The sequence below is a fragment of the Tachypleus tridentatus genome, chromosome 13, assembly GCF_004210375.1.
Source record: "Tachypleus tridentatus isolate NWPU-2018 chromosome 13, ASM421037v1, whole genome shotgun sequence".
Taxonomy (NCBI): Eukaryota; Metazoa; Arthropoda; class Merostomata; order Xiphosura; family Limulidae; genus Tachypleus; species Tachypleus tridentatus.
In genome coordinates this window covers 21,696,674-21,716,071 of record NC_134837.1, presented here as the reverse complement: position 1 = coordinate 21,716,071, position 19,398 = coordinate 21,696,674, and the positions used below count along the sequence as shown (strand labels likewise).

Below are 19,398 nucleotides of genomic sequence, written 5' to 3'. Positions count from 1 at the left end.
TCTTGGCCTCATTACAGAAGCTTATTTTGAATTGGTGGTTAAACAAAAGCCTTGTTCTCATTAATAGGTTAGGATAACATAATATGGGTGTGTATTAAAACCAAAATTAGTACCTTATTCTTTCTGGTTAATATAAAGGTTACATCCTAACATTATGTTAGGATAACATAATATGGGTGTGTATTAAAACAAAAATTAGTACCTTATTCTTTCTGGTTAATATAAAGGTTACATCCATTGTCTCACAGACAGGGAAGACTAATTTAAATGTAAAATGATAAGTAAGGTAAACATTAAAGGACAATATTGTATCAAGTTTTGTAATTATATAATCATATTAAAAATAGTACTTGTGGCCCATAACAGAGTATTATTTAGACTTGTGATCTTTAGGATGTGGACTACTCTGTAATAAGTGATTTTAAATTTTGCTATTTGTTTGTTTATTTGTTAAGTGCTTTTTCACACAATGAATGTTGAAACCAGGTTTGTTTTTTTATCAGAATATGTTCAGTCACCTTGATAGAATAATCAGCTAGTTTAGGGAAATCACTTATTTATTATTAAATTCTACCGATCTTCACTGAGAGCTGGTGTATATTATCTCTGAAAATGTGAGTTGACTACACAATCCTTTATTTCTTACGATGGTTTTTAGACACTTTTTATTTCAAAATCTTGTACTCTAACAGCATTTGCTTGCTTTTCTGTTATATTAATGTTGAGGAATCATTGTAAACATTGATTACATTTTGTAGTTCTGGGCATCATAGTAAACTATGACTATCTATTCACTTTATAAACAAACGTTTTTCTTAACAGAGGAACTGGCTACATATCTCAGATACGTAAGGCGGCTAGATTTCTTTGAAACTCCTGATTATGACTACCTTAGAAAATTATTTCAAGATCTCTTCGAGCGTAAAGGTTATATGGATGATGATGAATTTGACTGGACAGGGAGACAGCTGGTATGTTGAGATACAAATAATATTTAAGGCAGTAACCTGAGACAAAACAAAAACAAACAACTTTATGGTAAAAGTAAAAGGAACTACTAAGTGTAAACAATCACATAAATAAAACAACTGAATATTAAAAGTAAAAAGAAAAGTTAGCTTTTTCAGAGAAATATTACTTTGAAAATGTTATAAATTTACCATATAAGGATCTCTCTTGGGTTATAAACACAAGTCATTCATATATTTTATGAAACAGGGATGTAATTGAAAGCAGTTCAGTATTTATTTCTTTGAAATGTCTAATGCTTCTAGGAAACGCAAGTAATTATATAATTATTTTAGTGAGCAAACAATGCTTTTTACTGTTAATGTTTAAGTAACAAGTGTACCAATAAAGTAATAGTTCCATATTTTCATGATAATCACCATGATACTTAACTTAAGAAGTTCTGTATAAAAATAAGTCCTTGTTAACAAATATTGTTTTGTTGATAACCATAAGGAAACCTGTAGAATTTGATAAAATAATGTATACAACTTGAATAAAGTGAAAATTGTACCTACCATAATGATAAGTTTTTATTACAAATGTTATTGTAGTATTATAATGTGTAAACATGAATTATATAATTACAAACCCTTGTAAAATTTTCTTACCCCCAAGGTTATGGGGCTGAACCCATTTGGTAACTTCATGTGGAGAATGATACATAATTCAACAATACTTACAATAACTCTGAGCTTTCTTAACAAATCTTCACATTGGATAGGATTTTGCTAAAAATTAGAAATATTTTGTGCAAAAACAGTGAGATTATTTTATTTTAATTAAATATTTAACTAAAGATTTCTTAGTTTTGTATTGTTATTTACACTCACTTCAAATGTGTTGAGCATCTAACTAACACGTATATAGGTGAGAAACAATACTAAATTGCTAGTGAGGATGAAAACAGCAACAATACTAAGAGTGGTTTGACAAGTTTTCTTTGGAATTCCTCATACCAATTTTAAAATGGCTGTTAGGAGATTGTATTTTAAAATGTAATATTTCTATTGGTTATAAACGTCAAACTCAATTAAGTATAATTGCCTGATAAATTGCAATTCTGTGTTGAAAGTGGGCATGGCATCTGTTAAGAACCAAGAAAATTAGTTTTTCTCCAAATTTGCTCTCAGATGCTTTAAAGAAGAATGTGTAAACAGTAATTAATCTGGATTGTTTATGTTTATGAAAGGTTTGTGTTGGACAAGAATTATTCAAGTTAAAAAGTCCAGAAGTTGTGTGAACATTACGTTTGTATCAAACTAAAGTTTAAGGCTTTATTGTAAATGTCTCTTTTGAAATATTGAACTTAATCTTAGATAATATAAAGCTTTAAACTATAATTTAAATTTTAACACTAATTTCATTGGCATATGTTCACTATAAGTTTGCATGATTGAAGTTTGAATGTAATAAAATAGTCTTGTTACATGTGCAGAACAGGTGCCATAATCATAAGGTTAATGTATTTCCAGTTTTATGTAACAAGTACTTTTACCTCCAGTTCTTATAAATTTCTAATGTTTTCTAAATAGTACTCCATGTATAACTTGATGTTTTTGGTAATGAACTTGAAAGCCTTGTGTATTGTATAATGTTTGTAAATGACTGTGTTATAATCCAGTATTAAAAAAATATTAATGAAATTAGAAAACTGTAGAGAATATTTATACGAGTTGTGATCCCATAAGTTGTTTTATTTCAGCAGTGACTAACTATTTTTATATTTCAAATTATATTGTCTTACTGGTGCCTGTGATAATAAATTCATTTGAAATGGATGACATCTCAAGCTGCTTATCAAAGTAGTACCTGCATGAGCCTTATATTTTTAATTAGCTTTATGTTCATTAAGAATGTTTTATTAATTTCAGTTGTTACCTCAGGGCTAAAGTATGCTTTGGCAATTGTGAAGGTAGAGAAAAAAATAAAATTGGGTATAAAAATATTTATTATTTAACTTGATAAAACATTTCAGCTTCGCTCCACACAATGAACTCATGGTGATGAATATTTTGAATTGGTTGTGTACAATATATCCAGTACTTATAAGATTCTGTGAAATATTGTTCTGGTACTAACTACTGCTTTTCCTAAAATCAAATATTCTTTTAAAGCATACTTTTTGTGACTTTTGTCTCTGTGTGTTTTCTTGTAATAATGTTTATTTTCCTTCCTGTCATAGGTATAAGTCATCAAACTTTCTTCTGCTACATGAATTAAGAAGTCAATAATAAGTTTACCTTTAAAAGTAGCCAAACTTTATAAAAGTTTGTATGTGTATTATACATGAAACATTTGGAATATACGTCAGAACCTCCATCATAGCAAATCTAGATGTAGTAGTCATTATAGTAGCTAATTTTTTATTTTTTTCTCTGTGAGAAATGTAGAGTTAGCTTTTTATTTAAAATGGTCACAGCCAATATAATAGGAGATGCAAGGGGCATATGACACTATTAATGTGTAATGTTAATTTGCAAACTTAAGTTTGGTTATTCAAAGCACAAGACTTTGAGGTTCAAATTTCTGCCTTTCTCTGATAAACTTTCACTGTAGTTAATTGCATATTTTTTTTTACTAGCTTAGGTTTGTCATATGGTAGAGTTCTGGATTTTGGAACTAGTAAGCTGGCTTGGAATTCACGCAATACCACAAAATATTCCCTGCATTAAAATGTGAGTTCATTATAAAATTGATAGTCAGTCCTTTAGCATGGGTGTTAGTGCTGTCTTCCTTCTTGTTGATAGTTCAAAATTAGGGACAGCAGCAGATAGCCTTAGTAGCTTTGCCAGATAACCAAATACGTTTTTATCCATTCTTCAATACAATAAATGAGTGTATTTTCTTATCACATTCATCATCAAGAGGACAAGATTTATTGGGCTTATTTTTCTTCAAATTAATGCATATTTCTAAGTCCAGTACATTATTATTTCTATAATGTATAGTTGCAGCAAACTGTTTGTAAAATGTACCGTAAGTTGGCTCCAATAACCTTTTTACATTCCCACTCTCTCTCAGTATTTTTTTATTGTAAAAATACCAAAACTAGAAATTAAAAAAAAAAAAAAAAGTGTAGTTGAATAGTGTCCTAAAAATTTAAATATCTCTTTTGGAATGTATCTTTTATTCTCAATTTATTATAGGCCATTTTTATATCAGTATATCCAACTTTCCTTTGCAGTCCTGAGCAGGAAGCGAGACATGGTTATGATCTTTATCAGTAATATCTCGTCAAACATCTTTTAGTTGAATTTTGTAACATCACTGGATTTACTTCTACAAAGCAATGAAAGAATTAGTAACAATAAATTGTATTGTACAAAATTGTTCACGTCTTATTTTATGGGAAGTTCCAGGGGATACTTAATTTAAAACCATGTGATCTAAATGCTACAGAATTCAAGTCTGGTGAGGATGAACTCTGCTTTTGATAATTAAGAGCAAATGTTGAATAGATAAATAGTTTTATGTTGAGCACATAAATAATATAAACTCCTTAAATTGAACATATTTGTATAAATAAAAGTTACTAATTTTCTGTTGAAAAGTGGATAAAAATTCTATTTTAAAGTTTATGCATGTGTCACATAAGTAATGACAATCAATTAACAAGTACAAATGAAACTTCCTATGCTCTTCTGATTTTCAGCTTTTGTAAATTACTAAATAAAATAATATTGTCCATTTAGCTGTAATTAGTCTGAAACCAACAACTAAATTTCCTTGTTAAAATTTTATTATACTTTGTTTGTCTAGAAAGTCTGATATTAAAATATTTGTCCAAATATTTCAGATGATGCTAGATTTTTTTTTTTGTATTTCAAGTTCATATTGCATGTACTGAAGTTACAAAAAATATTTCTGGCATTTGTTGATAGTTAATCATATCAGATAAAAAGTATAGGAATATCTTGCTTTTGTTTTGCTGTGGCTGTTTGAATACTTTTAACAAACTGAAATATTAAAATTGTTTTCTTAAGTAATTGGTACCAGGATTAGTTTGTGACATTATTTCAAAGCAAATGGCTTCACAAATGCCTCCATTGTTGTGTGTGTCCCAGTATAATTAAACCACTTTGTACCTGATTTATAATCATGATTTTTTATCTTAATGTTCCAGCTACATTAGCTTTACAACTGCATTATTTAACGATGTGATACTGAAGAGTGCTATGATGGCATTTATCATAATAAGTTGCAAGATCAGTGAAATCTTATTAAATAAAACTAATGAAAAACAAAGAGCAATACTTAGAAAGTAATGTTATTCATCATTAAAAACAGTTTCCAACCTGAGCAGTTGGAATATACACTCAACAGAAATTGTTACTACATTGTTGTTAGATAGCTCTTGTTTATTACACTTTCTAATTGCATATGATTATAAACATTTTCAATATTCAGCAGCTAGGGTGCAGTTAGAACATGAAGCTCAGCTCAGTTTTCTTCATTGTCAATTGTTAACAGTGTGTTAAACAGTTGAATTTTTTTTTCTGGTAACCTATTCATAACAACCTAGATTTAAATTAATTCTACAAAAATAATGTTCTGATTGTTATAATAGTACAATATTAAAACCTGTATGATATATTAGTGATTAGAAATGAAAAGTGCAAAAAAATGCAACAGGAAAAATGTGTATTTAAACATGTTTGTCCAAATATTCTGTTCTGAACAGTTCCCAGGTTTAGTAGTATACTTTTGCAAATTAGAAATGTGTGCCTTGTATGAGGGTCTCATTTCTAATACTTTATTTTAATAGTCAACTCCAGTGGGCTCACTTCAGACAGGACATGAAGTAATAGTTTCACCTAACAGAGAAAGACATATCACATCAAATACAAGGGTGAGTCCTCTTTTTGGAAAAACATTATTCTGTTTAGTTGTTATGTGTAATAATTGTGCTTTAGTCTAGTCAGAGATTAAAAAGTTACTTGTGTATTTTACATATTGAGCACAGATTGTAGATTGTGTTCAGCTTCAATTTAAAGTATACTTTATTAGAAACAAATGTCCATAAATTTTGTATTGTCATGCTGTTGCATATGACTCTCAGTTTAAGAGAAAGTTGACTTTCACAGAAAATTCTTTATAACAAAAAAATCTGTAAAATAAAGATATAATGACTGTCAAAATGTTTTGACTGTCTTAAGTCATCTTCAGGTTAATAAAAGTTTTAATACCCATACCAGCTGTTTTGAGATGCATAGCATCTGTTTAAAACATTCCTCTAACTAGTAAATGAAACCTTTACATTTACTGAGATGTACAAACTGTCAAAACACTACAGTTACTCAAATCTGATTTGTTTATCATATGTAAATAATCAATTTAGTTAATTTTGCAACAGTTATGCATCATAAAATTTACACACATTACTCTGAAGTGTCTTTACAAAATTTGACAAGCTTTTATAAAAATTACAAATTTGTTGTGTACAAAAAAAACAATTTTTTAATAAAGTATTTTTACTAAACATTTTTTTCAATGTAAGAATCGTTTACTGAGTGAGTTTGAATTAAAGGTAATTTATATAATAATAGAAATATTTGTCTTTTTTTCATCTTACAGTCTTCATGTTTCGTTTATATAACTATAGACCTTTCTAAGTGAAATGTAGAGTTTTTTTGGCGAGTCTTTGTATTTCAACTCATATTGTTTTCTCCACTGTAACACTAACTGTGGTGAAATCATAAATGTATAGAGGGGGCAAAAAAATTAAAAAGTCTGAAATAAAACCAGTGATTCTCCCTTTTTTTACCTCCTAGAATAATAGACTGAAACAGATAGTTACAATTGTTCATCCTTACAGCCTTAGGTTTCTGACTTTTCACTTGTATTTCATTTTGAATTTATTGAATATAGTATGATTAATTATAAAAAATAATTTGTAATTTCGTTTTCAGGCTTTTGTGGGAAAACCTGATCTGACACTAAAAAAACTAAAGTCGTATTTGGATTCAGTGTACTTTTTTTCCTATATAAACAACTGTTACTTTAAAGACAGCAAAAACTATGCAGGGTGGTGTTATTGCTATTTGGAAATAAATAACATATTTTTCTTAAAAAATAAATCTAGAAGTCAAGCAAATTATCATTTCTTTTTGGTTTGACTTTTGAACTCAGTTGCTACTGGAATTAGGCTGTTAAGCATTTTAAAATTTTGTACATGGAAGGTATCAAATAAAATTTTTTTGTTACATTTGTATACAGTTGAATAAACAAAATATCATAAGTAACTATTACTGATACCGTAGAATTCCACTATAATTTATTAAGCTTATTAACTAAGATGTATTTTAATTTTAAAAAATATGAAACTTTGAGCAGACTTAAGACAAGATCTTCCTTCGTGAAGTCTTGTTTTGAAAGAACGTTGTAGTCTTTTCACAGATTAGAATGGCTGAGAAAACCACAAAGGGAATGTTCTAAGTTGTTGATTGGTTATTCATCTGTCATAGAATGTAGTAACAGCATACAAGAGACAGATTCAAAAAATGGAAAGACTTGAATGAGGCCACCATGTTTGATTCCGTACATAAGCTATATCTCAACTTTACAACTTATAATGGTATGGATAACAGACATGGTTCAAAGTGAAATGAAATAATAAAGTTTAATTATAAATAGATGTATATTGTTATGAACTTAAAGCTACTTATGATAAATGAATGTAGTTTCATTTTACAAACTGAATTCATTCTAGAAAGAAAGAAAACAATGATTTTTTTTCATGATTACAAGTTCAGTTAAGTTGATCAACATGTATATAGTTAGGGTAGAGGAAATAACATAGACTACAAAGTTTTACCAAAAACAAATATTTGAAATATATTAGGATGTTTTAAAGATTGTGCAAATGAAACTTGAATTTTTTTATATGAAGTAAATTATTTTTATTATTAACATGAAAATCATTTTACATGTGTGCTAGTTAAAAAAAAAACAACAAAAAAACTTAATACATTCAAGAACAAATATTTTTGTACTTTATCACAAATTTATGGTGTTGGCTGGAAGTCTGCCAAATTTTGTGAAGATAACCATGTTATATTAAAAGTTAGTAGTAGTATCAAAACTATAAAGACTTGAAGGAAATACATAGAGGTCACATGCTTAGTCAGTTTGACCAAGATGTATCATTTTGTTTGTGTACTTTCATTCAAAACTCTAATCAACTACTATTTTATGAATTTGTCAATACGTTTATTATCAAATCATAGATTATAATTCAAATCTTAGTATTATACATTAGTTTCTTCATTTAAAAGTAAATATTAAAATAACACACAAATATCATTTTTGTGAGTCACATTGTTATGTCATATGCACCACTGATTCAAATTAGATGTTTGTGATGTCAAAATACTAAATGTAGTTTTGTACAATTATGAACTCAAATTACCTATACTGACAAGCTAAGATATTAAAAAAAAAAAAAAAAAAAAAAATTATCTCTTCACTTTGCTGAGATATGACTTGTGTACTGAATCAAACACTGGTTCCATTCACCTTTTTCTATTTTCAGAAACAGTTTCTTGTATACATGTATTTCAGTGTATGACATGTGAAGAGCCAAACAACAGCTTAGAATGCTCCCCTGATGGTTTTCTCAGCCATTTTAATGGTTTAGAAGGCCTTGGTCTTTCAACCTGAAATTTCATAATTTTTTAGACTAAAATACAGCTTAATAAGGCTTAGTAACCTATGCTAAACAGCAACTGATTACAAGGTTGTAGCTAGAAGAAATAATTGTTTGCTTTACTTCTTTATTTGCTCTTCTGTATTTTAAGACACAAGTATTTAATAACTTATTTCCAAACAGTAATATTCTGTATGCATATGTAATGTATAGTAATTTGAAATATGACTGCCTATTATAAACTACTAGTCTACTAAACACAGCCAAGACAGGTCACTTCTTATAGGTTAGTTTTATAGTCTTGGATACGGTAATGTGAACGCATCTGTGCCACGTCAATACAAGTTCTGTGATGTGAGCAAGGCATGACTGGAGGATCATTGTAATCCAAATAATGAATATATAACAGTATGAGACTTAAGCTTCTTAAACTAAACATTTAATACTTTGTGTTATAATTTATCATTTTAGAATTAAAAAAAGCATAATTCATATTTCATAATTTTTTTTATAGTGGTTACAAGGACAGTCAAGTTTACAGACCCCACATATTAGGGTAGAGAAAATAACAGACAAAATATAAAGTCTTAATGAAAACAAATGTTTGAAGTGTATTTAGGAGGTTTTAGAGATTACACAAATAATATTTGAAATTTTTGGGACAAAGAATAGTTTTTAATTGTAACATGAAAATGACTTTGCAGTAGGACTAGTAATAAAACAAGCTTAATATTTTCACAAATAAATCTGTAGTAAAAATAGTTTGTTACAAAATATTTGTTACTTGCAGTCTTTACTAAAATTCTGCCAAATTTTGTGAAAGTATGTTTTCTATACAAAAAGTTATAGTATAAATGCTTAATGTTTTTAAATGTGTACGTTAACTCGTATGTTGTACTGAGCCCATTGTGAGAGGGTTAATACATGAATTCTAAAACAAATATTACATAACTAAAATAAAAAATTAAACTCTATATACAATTTAACTCTCTTTATCTTTCTAATTATAAAGTTTTTATGTAAAAATATCTGAAGTTCTATTGTGAATAAAGCAATCAACAATAGTATGAGCAATTACCCAAGGGTGATAACATGGCACCAATTTCAAAATAACTAGTGTTGGATAATAGTGTCAAATGAGCTCTTTCTAAAAACTATAAATACATGTTGAAAGTATATGCAACTTTTATATCCCAACATGAACATTGGGGTGACACTTTGTTGGGGTTGGCAAAGTGTCTTATTTTAACTGCATTCATTGAAAATACTTTGAAGCATAGTGTCAGAATGTCAACTAAACAACATTCTCATCTAAACTTACTTGTACCTTACTATCCTTCAAACTTTATTTTGCTAATTTCTTTAAAATGCATTGATAGTAAAAGTGGTTTAACTAAATTTTGAACATAATTCTGTAACATGCAGAAGGGGTTTTAAAAATGGCATCATTGTTATAGTTAACTTCACAAACATGCTCTTATAAAATGTGTATTTTGACTGTTTCCTATGAATATATATTTCCTGTATTTTTTTAAAATCAAAAGACATTTAATGTTATTTACAGTTGTGTCATAGTTGAAACTATCAGTGATAATCTGTGTTTTAAAATGTGTGTAAGTCTTAAGTGGATGGATGGTCATAGTAATATTAGTGTAATTAAAAAAAACTGGATATAGAAAGGAAGAGTGCATGTGAGAAAATAAGATGAATTATTAAATATAATGAAGGATGAAGAATAAAAAGCAAAAAAATGGGTTAAAGAATAGCCAGTATTATTATTAGTAGTAGTGTTATTCTTCCTGAATTATTAAAACTATTAAATTATTGTACAAATAAGTAAAGCAGAACCCTTCTGATTTTCTTGTCTGTTAATGATAAAGTGCAGGAAAATCATATTGTACGTCTTTTTTCATATTTAATGCCTTTGTGCAAAGTACTTTGAAGAGTGAATTTATGCTTCTGTAAATAAACTGAACTTTAAGGATAATATTAATGTCTTAGTTATTCTAAACAAAACTGTAACATGGGTAATAAATTGTAAAAACGATTACTACAGTTGAGTAACATTTCTTCGTAGCAAGGTCACTTCCAGTTATATACACGAGTAATATTCTTGCCATAAAATACTGTTGTAAGTTAACAATAAATAAAAGTAAAGATGTTTTTATAAAAGAAAAGATTTGACTCCATTTGCAAGAAGCAGGACTAATTGTATTTATCCTATGATATTTGTGTAGGGAAACCAACAAAGAACAGCAATGTGGAATGAACAACCCAGACAACTGACACCAAACCTATTAGGAGGTAACCTTACACCTGCTGACCGCCATGGTTCAGTTCAAGTTGTGAGTTCAACTAATGGTGAACTAGCAAATGATGATCCAACCACTGGTCATTCAAACACACTTATTACCACTCCAGCTGAAGTGGAAGTAGTATCAGAAACAAAGTAAGTAGAAATGTATTAAAACTTCTAACTATACAGGATGAAAAGGAATAATCTTAGAATCCATTTAAGTATAAATATGTTTCAAATGCTAATAGCTTCTTTTGTTAAAGTGGAACTATTTTTAATAGATAAGTAGTTAAAAGTCTATTAACCCTATCATCATTTGTTTCCTTTACTATGCATGACACGAGATTTCAGTGTCTTACATTCAAAATTCTATTAAATTACTTTTTCTTTGTGTTATGCCAATTAGTATAGCATAAAATCAGCTTGTAATCCATATTTTAATAGTATGAGTTTTAAGTTCTTACCTTGTACAAAGCTTTACTGAAAAAAAATCCAAATTTTCAATTAGTGTGACACACAACACATTTTCTCTTGGCATATTCTCTTCTCTAGGTTATCCATCATCTCTCTAAAAATTACAATATTAAATGTAAACTACTTGCTTTAAAACTATTATTGCTCAGATGCACCATAATTGTTATACCTTTCAATTTTGTTTGGTTACAGACACATCAAGTAGAAAGTAGACCCCTCCTGCCACACCTACCTATAACATCCTCTCATCTATCAAATTACATATTGTATAATGTTGTGTTCTTAACAGATAATTGTCAATATAATTTCACCCAGTATAAGTGGGAAAGATGATGACTAGCTTCAATAAATTTGTAGTGGCTGTTGTTGCAGAGTTAGAAAGTAAGAAAACTTTTGAGAGTTATGGGAAAATTGTATACATTTTATATGTTTTTAGTCTATGTTCTTTGGTGTATTGTTTAATTAAATGAAAATTTAGTGCATTACCACCATTAGTATGAAAAAAGTAGGATTAGAGGTTATTGACAATCAACAGCAAGAAAAAAAAATTGTGTGTGTGATTATGAGGTCAACCAAACTGACCAATTCCATATAGAGATATGGTAGAGAAAATTATAGGCAAACAGATACTGAAAATAAATGATTGAAATTTGTTTAGGAGGTTTTCAGAATTACACAAAGGAAAGTTGTGATTTTTAGATAGGGAAAATTATTTTAATCTTAAAATTAAAATCACTTTGCACATTCATATTCAATATATTTATAGACAAATCTTTATTTTAGTTGATTAAAAATGCTTTACTGAAACATGATGTTTTGTATGTGAAAGACATGATGTTATCTGAAAGACTACCAAATTTTATGAAGGTATACTCACTATATTGAATGTTAAAGCATTAAATAAGTAAAGACTAAACAAATACAAAGAAGTTGCATGGTTGGTTGGTCATATTTGCCAAGCCTGTGTTGAAAGAGTTAACAGTCTTTAATAGCTCTTCCAGATGAAGTGAATCTAAGAGAATAGAAGGGTTAATTATGTACAAACCATACAAAACACAACCAAAATAGAAGATTTATCAGTGACCTAGGACTTTTACATTTCAAAATGGCATCACTGTTATTTTTGTCAATTACTTGAATTATAAATTTTGTTCAGTATTTTTGGTTGAAACAAATGTGTAGTTTGTTTTCAGTATGTAGTATCTTATTTTCATAAGATATTTTGCTAATCATTATATTCAATATATATATATATATTTTTTTTTAATTTCATTTTAATAGGTTACTGTTACGTATTGCACTTGCACGATGCTTTGTGCAGAAAAACATTATTTTATCTTTCAAACAGGTATATTAACTCATAAATGGAAAGAATAGCAAGCTTTGAAAAAATTATTTTTGAAATCTCTGACTTATTCCTGAATATGCTCCAGATAAATAATTTGTCAACAGGCCATAAATAACTACTACAAACACATTATTCATTGGTTAGGAACTGTTCTATCTAATATTATTTAGCTATGGGCTTTAATGATTGTCAAAGTTAAGCTTTGTTACTACCTTCAGCTCAAATACTACGACTTCATAAAAAGGGTAGCATGAAGGGTTTTAGTAATAAAACTACTGAAAATGACTAGAAAATAATGATAAGGATTCTTAACTTTCAGGAGATGATGTCTTATTAAATGTGAACATGTATATACTTTTGGATGTGTAAGAAAATTCTAAAATATTAATGAATGCATTTATTTACAGCTGAGATTTTCTTGAGTTATATGGAATTCAAAATCTGAAACTTTTGTTAAATCAATTTTCTTTGTGAAATATTGTAAATAAATGCTATATTATAATGAAATATATATTCCAAAACATATTTTAGTAAAATATTGTTGAAATAGAATTATATTGTTTACTTAAATTTATAAATTTGGTATGCAGTTGTTCAGGTGAGGTAATAATAGTTTATTAAATAAAAATTGACATGCTGTAACTGAACAGTTTAAAGAATATTTCTCTTTTTTTTAACTTAAAATGATATAGATGATAATAGTTTTCACAATTTATTAATAATTTTAATTAGGTAATGAGAGTATATTTTTACTATATAATGATTTCACCTGTTTTAAATTATAGATTTGATGTTCATATTTGAAAAGTACTTGTAACACTGGGTTGAATGTGAATATAAAACATAATCTTAATTTTGTAATGAGTTTTGAATGCAAAGTGTTAGGTTAAACATTATTATTTATGGTCTAATTCAGTTAAAGTAAACTGAGCCCTCTAGGCTGTATCTAGTAATTTAGTCTGAATGTAGGTTAGAAAGTATCTGAGCTATGAGCTTTCCAGGAAAGGGGTGTAGTAGTGTCTGCTCAGGCAAAACTTTTAACAGTTTTTAAGTGAAATTCTTGAGAGAATCATTTTTCTGTTTAATATGTTTAATATTCTTTGTGTTTCATTCCTTCATTTAATATTTTATCTAAGTACTAATTCAAAAGTACCAGGGTTACCAGTCCTGTCTTGATTTAACTTTAACACTCATTATATTGTGATAACTTAGTTTATCTCCCATAATATAGTACTCTGTGTGATAATACTATATTTTAAGTGTGTGTTATGGTGATAGGTTATTTTGTGTTTTGTTCTTGTAATTTGGATGGCTGTGGTTTATCCTTTTTCCAAATGTTGACTTACTATTGTAGGTGCTGCTGTTTTTTCAAGAAAAAGAAAAAAAAGCCAGGAAGGCAGAAGTGACTCCCTGATGTATGGAACCTTGAACAAGAAACTGTGTTGTTGCAGACTTCACCTTCAGAATCTAAAGAAAGTGTTGGTGCTATTATTCTGCAAACAGCAGATGTTTAGTTGAGTTCTCAGCTTACGCTGTTCTTGTGTCATAATAAACGACCATATGTGGTTACCATGTATAGTAAGAACAAATATCTAGCAGCTCAAGATGACAGATACTTGATTTTCAGTTTTGTCCATTTCAAAAACATGGCAGTTGATTTAATTAAGGTCTTAACAAAGCATCTAGACAAGTTCTTGCATTGAAAAACTATATCAAGTAAAATATGATATTTTTTGCTTTGATTAACAAAGCAAACACTAGCAGTTCTATAGTAAACACACGATTAGTGGCCAAACAATGAAGCTCATATTTCTTGACACATAAAGTGAGCTTGTGAAAGATGTATAATTATTAGTTACTTTTGATAGTTATGTTTGAATTTATTGAATGCACAAAAAAAGAGGGACTGGAGTTTTCCTATTGGAAAAGAAATTTCCTTTCCAAGGAAGGTATAATTTGTGTTTTCATTGCATTATCATATATATTCACATAATCATCAACCAGCAACTGTCCCATTGCTTTTCTATTGACTGGAAATATCAGTGTTGTGACATATTTCTCTTTTTGTAGGAGTTTAGGATTTAATTTATTAGTGATAAATTAGTTTCAATTAGCTGATTATTATCATATCACTAAACTCAAACTGAAGTTATAAGCAGAGGTACTTGTCCATATGTACCTTTTGTGACAGTAACTTTTATTATTGTAGACTAGCTCTCTTTTCTTGTCTGGGTTTCACCTTTTTCTCTCCTCAGGACATAAAGAGAAAGGAAGATTGTTTTACTAACATTTCTAGTACTTAAAAGGGTAAGATTATGTACAGCTACTTGAAAAGAACTACTGTAAATCAAGTTTCATGATCTCCAAATCTGTAGTCTTAAGCATTTTGCTTCTGATAAAGTGAAATAATCTTATTAGATTTTCATGTTTATCTTGCCTGTATGTGTTTTAATATAGTCTTATTTTCTCAGGGGCCAGTTTCAGTTCTCTGTTCTGGCTATGTTTCACTCTCCTTGATTAAAATGCATATCAATGTATTGATCAGCTTCCTAAGTTATTGGGAAGACAGTAGAACAGTATTTTTTACTTTAATTTTTGTGCTAAAATTCCCCTTATAAATGGTCTTAAGAGAAGCTGTTTTTTCAGTAATTTGGCCCTAGGTGACAAGTTTGTAAATTACAATTTATTTTTTGACTTGTAAATTTTTAATTCAACTATTTTTCATTTTAGGATTACAAGGTGATAGTTGTACCATTGAAATTCTTTATTTGCAACTTGTAATGAAATTAATGTAAAATAACTGATTAATAATTTTTCCACCATCTGTACCACACAGTTATATTATATTGAAAATCTTTCATTGATGGTAATAGATATATGGTATGTTGTGTTATTGATATGGAGGACTCTCATTAGAAAGTTGACCCCAGCCTTAAATGACTGATCTCTGGAGGTACCCTACAGAGGATAATTACTAGTGTTGAACATGGCCTAAGATAAATGTGGTTTGTTAAGGTCTTTTATTGAATGTGTTTTGTATAATGTATATATTAGTTTTAAATGGCCTTTAATCTCTAAAAGTCAAATGGAATATATCTGCCCTTAAGTAATTTTGATCATAAAAGTTTATCTAGAAAAGATATTTAGTTAAAAGATTAATCTTAATCTCTCCTTACTTTAATCTCTGTGCTTCAACTATAAGCAATATTTGCTTGGTTGTTGAGTTAACATCAGTGTCTAGTGAATTTGACTTGTGAATGTTTAGAAGTTCAATTCATTTTCAGACACTTAATATTTAGTCAATACATAGGTAATATATATATATCATAAAACTAATTTACCATGCTTACTCAATGTTCTTTTGTTTTGATCAACAATAATAATATAAAAATCTTCACTAATTTCAAGAATATTATATTAATAAAAATAGTACTTACTCAGAGGCAGTAACTGAATAAATTTATTCTGGTGGTTATAATAGCATGTGAAGCCCCAGGACTTGAATAGTCTGGTGGTTATAATAGTATGTGAAGCCCCAGAACTTGAATAGAATAAAAAGAAAATTTGTAAGCTGAAACTTTTGTCAGAAAACAAAGAGGTTGGTAAGAGGTAATTAATAATTAATTATAGATTATTCATATTTCAACATATTTTTTAAAGTTTTTCCTCTCTCACAGTGGTGTAGATAAACTATGGAATTATCTATCATTTTGAACTCTTATGTCAAAAATAATTTTAACTAATTTGAGAGTGACATGTTAGAACATTTGTTTGAAAAGAATAATAACTATAGTAAAAAAAAATGTGCTACATGGCAGAACAAAAAATTCATTGTTAAAATGTTTAAATGTGGCTTAGAATGCACAAGTGGTGTTTGAGAAACATTTCTTGTTGGGGATAAACCATACAGAAAGTTTATAAAGTAAATAAATTAATAAATACATCCAGTTATTTATTTTCAATGAGTTTGGATGTCTGCAAAATGTTTCTTTTAATACAAGTGTATTACATGCAGATACAAATTTGTACAGACAAGTCATTCGTGCAGTCATATTATTGTAAGCAGAATCTCCATAAACATGGAGTTCGATTTTGTTCCATGAAATTTTGTATTTATGTATGTGAATATATATATATATGTGTGTGTGTGTATCCCTCCCTTCATCTCCTACCCATAGAGTTTTGTTTTCAGTATTGTCTCAGATGGCATTCTGTCATTTAAGTTGCAAATTAACGAAAATTTTTACACCTACATAACTGCTGAGAATTTTGGCTTTTATTGTTTCATTTTAAAGTTATTCAGCTGGTAACATTGTTTCAAATTTAATATAAATTAGTCTAAGATTTAATTATGAGTTTTAATTTATTAAAACTTATGAAATTAAGTTTTGAAAGACAAGTTGGATTTTGTGATACATAGATGTATGAGTAGAGAGATTTCTAGTTGTCTGTGAAAGGCCACACAGTATTTTTCCTTTCTGTGTGATATTCAAGAATTTTCTCCTTATATAATTAGTAAACTATGAAGTCATGGTTGCAGCTCATGTTACTTAGTTACCAAATTTATTTTCTTGTTTAAAAAAGAGTGTATGCATATATGATATTGTATGGCTGTATTTAAGTAAAATCATGAAATGTGAAACTTGTTTTAATAATAATTTATTCATCATTTCTGGTTGTGTTTGATTATAGTTATCTTTGATATTTGTCTTATTTTCATAGACAAATTACTGGCATTATCCAAGTAAGTGTCACAAGGCTTGAGCTGATGCCTAACAATGGTAAAGTTAAACTAATTGCAACAAGTCTCAATTTAATTTTTCTTTATGAGAATTTTAAAATAACAGAGTTCCCCAGTTTACTGTGATTCTGGTGCTTGCACTACCAAGTTGCAGTGTTAATTGGCACACTCTGGTGTGTAATACTTCAAATACCAGTAATTTTTGAATAACATCAATGAAACTCAGTTATTTGTGTTATGTAGCTAGTATTCATGAACAAAATTACTGGGGTATAGTGTTTTCACTGTCAAAGATAGAACTTGCCCTAGTGTCATCCAGTGAATGAGTAGTATGATTACAGATTTACTAAAGTTTAGGTGTGATTCCTCATGGTGGACAGACACAGATAGCCTATTATATAGCATTATTCTAAATCAAGTTGCACTACTGTACCTAATAGCAAGGTTCTAAACAAGGATTGAAAATCCTGGAAGGTCATGAATTTTGTAAATAAATTTTAATAAATGAAAATTCAGGAAAATTTAAGGATTTTCTTAGGAGAAAAGCAATTGAAAATACATTCCCATCTCTTCCAATATTCTCTGTTTTTTATTGACAACAAGCCAACATCTCAGTCTGGGAAATATGTCATAAAATGGAAATATGCTGACTTGGTTATACTGATCAGAAATAGGGCATGAACTATATACTTCCTCCTGCAAGCGAACAGATGTTACTTCACTAATAATGTTATTGGGATAAAGAATATTAATGTTTTGAAATTTTTCCACTTCCATCGTATAGCATAAATATTTCAAAGTAATTAACAATATTTCTCTCCCTAATTTTTCATCATAAATAAATGAATTTTAATGGCAACATTACAATAGAATGAGTATCATAAACCTAACCATCATGCATAAAATTGTGAATATTTACCATTAAAGGCAGTGTGTTAGCTTGTATACAATTAGGTCACTTGTATATACATACAACTTGAAATGCAGTATTGGAATATATTTTAATATTATTTTGTCTCTCTGTATTGTTATGAGTTTTTTTGCTTGTATGTTTCAAGTATCAAATGAATAGAATTCCTGAAAAAGTGGTTAACAATTTTTACTTGTATTCATCATTTCCTATGATGAATGATATACATGGCAGTAACCTTGACAACAAATAAATGTATAAGAATTGTTGTTTTAAATATAATTTAAATATTGATATGTGCTATCATTCAAGAAAAGTAACAGACTGAACAAAACACTAAAATTCAAAGTTTTTACCGAGTGATAATGTTCCCAATATATATGTAAAAACGGCTGGTTTGTGTTGAGAAAATTTTTTATGTAGAGGAGCGAACAATGTTTCGACTTTCTTTAGTCATTGTCAGGTTCACAACCATTGTTCGCTCCTCTACATAAAAAATTTTCTCAACCAAAACCAGCCATTTTTACATATTTTTTTTTCTAAAAGTGAGTTTTCTCGTCATCACTGATAATGTTCCCAGTTCTTTATTAAATGGATATTCTGCAGTAGACTGAGAAAACCCTTTAAAAATAATGAACTTCAAATATGTGTGAAAAACACAAGGTGTACAATGTTATTAATTTGGGCAGCAATATAATAATGGTCTTTGCCTGGATGTCACAAGATGTATGTTTGCAAGTTGAAATAATGTGTTCAATAATTATTTCTCTTTGGTTGCTAATTAGAGGAATTTTTATCTCTGGCAAAAGCACAGTATTTGTGAGAAAAATTCAAGGCTTTATCACTTGTTAAACCAGAGTTGGAGAAATTACAAGTTCCCTAACAGTACTTCAAATACAAAATTTGTAAATACTTTGTTTAGTGACACTTGGTAATTTAGAATTTCTTTTAAGCTTGATTTATGCTCTCTGTT

At 28.6% G+C, this 19,398-nt stretch overlaps 1 long non-coding RNA gene and 1 pseudogene across 2 annotated transcripts in view; one reads left to right on the top strand and one right to left on the bottom strand.

The window, feature by feature from the left end:
* LOC143240214 (casein kinase I-like) overlaps positions 1 to 17,416 on the top strand; it is a 49,065-nt pseudogene extending 31,649 nt beyond the window's left edge. Inside the window, exons 7-10 of the transcript XR_013021637.1 lie at positions 823 to 971; positions 5,777 to 5,860; positions 10,894 to 11,105; positions 14,129 to 17,416. The product of XR_013021637.1 is annotated as a casein kinase I-like (transcript). The remainder of the gene's footprint in view (positions 1 to 822; positions 972 to 5,776; positions 5,861 to 10,893; positions 11,106 to 14,128) is intronic.
* On the bottom strand, positions 9,147 to 16,316 carry LOC143240215 (uncharacterized). Its single transcript, XR_013021638.1, has 2 exons — positions 16,212 to 16,316; positions 9,147 to 12,438 (listed from the first exon to the last, which is right to left on the bottom strand). It is a non-coding gene; the product is annotated as an uncharacterized LOC143240215 (long non-coding RNA).
* Positions 17,417 to 19,398: the final 1,982 nt, after the last annotated feature.